A 2,986-nucleotide genomic window follows, 5' to 3' on the forward strand; every position below is an offset into this window, starting at 1 on the left:
GACAGAGGCATATGTCTGCTAACAAACTGCGTTGGCTGATCGCGTCCTGGAATTGCTGCTGTCTCCCTTTTCGGAGCTTTTTGTCATGAAATTTTAAAAATGTTGGAGCACGCAGCCTACATTGATTTATGGGAGGAAATGTTGTGAGGCTCAAAAGCTTGGAAGATTTACTGCTCAAGTAACTTCTACCCTTACTATTTAAATTTTATTTAGTGCCCATGGTGTGCCAGGCAGGGTGATAACAGAACATAAGTGACATGCTCTCTTGCTCAGAAAGGTTATGATGGGCATTAGACGCTTGGAAAATGGGAATGGAAGCAAGGCATGAGTGCGAGATAAGGGGCTGAGAAATGAGTGATGGAAAGGTAGAGGAAACACATGCATGCCGAAAGTGCTGAGTTTTTATAATGGTTTATTAGCTCTAGGTATTGCACTTGGTTGTTTTTGTTTTTATTTTTGGTTATGTTTTCCTCCTGTGTTGGAGGCAGCATGCCTTGGAATACCATTTGCTGGGAGTCACACGTGGGGAAAGGTCCTGCTTGGGGGCTCCCATAGCTAGACACCTGGTTGGCCACAGTAAGAAGAGAACATTAGATGGGATGGGCCCCTGACCTGACCCAGCAGGGCCTTCCTTATGTTCCTAAATTGTGCCATACAGTGGTACCTTGGTTCTCAAATGCCTTAGTAGTCAAACAACTTGGAACCCAAACACTCCAAACCCAGAAGTAAGTGTTCTGGTTTGCGATCTTTTTTCGGAAGCCGGGCATGCTCTGTTTGGGGTGCCACACTTCCGTTTTGAGTGTTAAGCTGAGGTCTGTCTGTTTTAGCTATTTATTTTGTGTTTTTGTTTTTGCGGCTCTTTTTTGTGACTGTGTGGAACCCAGTTCAGCTACTGATTGATTGATTGTGTGACTGCAGTACATTGTTTATTGCTTTCATTTTATGGATCATTGGTCTTGTTAGATAGTAAAATTCACGTTAAATTTCTGTTTTAGGGGTTGTTATTTAGAGTCTGGAATGGATTAATCCATTTTGCATTACTTTCCATGGAAAAGCGCACCTTGGTTTTGGAACGCTTTGGTTTTGGAACGGACTTCCAGAACGGGTTAAGTTTGAGAACCAAGGTACCACTGTATTAGCAAAATTGTTTATGGTTCACACTTCTTGTGAGGACTCTGTCATGAAATGTGACCTAAATTATGGTTAACTAAATAGGTACGTTAATGGCATTCACATTCCACTGGAGACGTATGTCCAGAAGATTTGACCTTTCCATGGTAGCCTGTCCTTTATCACAGTCAATCCCATTTTTGTCACTTGTGAAATTATTACTTGGAAATATAGGCATATGCATGACTACACAGCCCTGAACTGACTGGTGGGCAGCTTCTAAGTTTCAATGCTTTGAATAGCTCAAAGGATTTAGGAGTACAGCTTGGACAAAAAGCAAGGGAAGAGGCATCAAAATTTAGGTGAGAGGTTTGCATAGAAAGTAGCACATTGACATCTCAATTCAGCTGGGAAGCAGGTGTTTGAATGCCCACACTCAGATGACTTATTTTCTATTTCTGATAACGAAGTCCACCCTCACTAAAACATGCCTCATTATATCTATCAGTTCCTAAATCTAAATGCAGCCGTGTCATCCTCCTCACTTTCTGTGTCACATTCCTCCCCCTCTGGCAAGCAATCTGAGCATCTCTTCGCTGGGATGAAATACAGGAGGGGAAAGAGAGGTGAGAGAATCTGCTTCACAAACATTTTATAGTTTTCATCTAAATCAGCCTCTTTTCACTCACCACCTCCCATCCCTTTCTGCAGATCTTAATGTATAGATGGGTTAACTGAATAGTGCCGTATTCTCCCCAATTTTTTTTAATACCATACATACAACTATATGTTAGTGCATGTGGGTTTGTGCATACACTAGGACAAGAAAGCGTTAACATAGGTGTGGTTGCCCCACACCTGCAGCTGGTTAATTGTGAGTCAGCAAACTTGTGAGATTGAGTCAGAGAGTGACTTGGGGGGGGGGTGTTATTGGATTGTTGTTTTTATTTTGATTTTGTTCTGTGAACTGCCCTGAGACCTCCGGGTATAGGGTGGTATATAAATTCAATAAATAAAAATAAATAAATAAAGTATAAATACCCTTGTGTTTGTAGCAAACTTACTCTCAGCTCCTGCCTAATCTATGTTGGAACGCTGCAAGGAGAACATGTTGCTTGGAATACCTTTTATTACTTTGGCTGTAAGCTGTCTGTTGGGACAGACTGAGGCAGGATTACTTTATGCTACAACTGTGTGTAACTGCTCTGGGCAGGGGCAGAGGAAGGGGTGTGTGGTGGGGGCAGTTTGACCCGAATGTCATCACTGAGGGGGGTGACAAAATGCTGGGTGGCACTCACTGCGGGGCCTGCAGTGCGCCTGAGCCACCTGTCCCTCCTGGGAGTGATGCGGTGGCTTGAGCACCCGCTGTCCAAACGGTCCCCTCGTTGCCTCCCCCTCAGCTGTAGGGCGGCTGAGTGGAAGGAGGCAGGCAGAGTCCTTGGAGGCCCTGTGGAGCATCCTGCCGCGGCTCACCCCGCCCTGTGGGCAGCTGGCCCCGCCCCTGGGTGCAGGGTGCGCACACTGCCCCAAGCACCCGATCGGCTTGCTCCGTCACTGATTCTGGGTTTTCCATTTGCACAATCTGCTGGCGTGTTGGGTGGGCACTATGCACACGCCCCAGCAAAATACTTTATTTGCATAAAAACGTAAGAAGAACTTACTGGATCAGGCCAATGGCCCACCTAGTCCAGAATCCTGTTCTCATAATGGGGAGTCACATGCTTATGGAAAGCTGGGAAGTAGACCTTCAGCACCCAAACCCTGTCCCTGCCTGTGATTCATAGCAACTGGGATTCAGAGGCATACTGCCTTTCCCTCCCATAGACTGCCAAGATCTCAAGCAGTTGTTACGGTGCTGTCTTCCAGAAATTATTAG

The sequence above is a fragment of the Lacerta agilis genome, chromosome 4, assembly GCF_009819535.1.
Source record: "Lacerta agilis isolate rLacAgi1 chromosome 4, rLacAgi1.pri, whole genome shotgun sequence".
NCBI lineage: Eukaryota > Metazoa > Chordata > Lepidosauria > Squamata > Lacertidae > Lacerta > Lacerta agilis.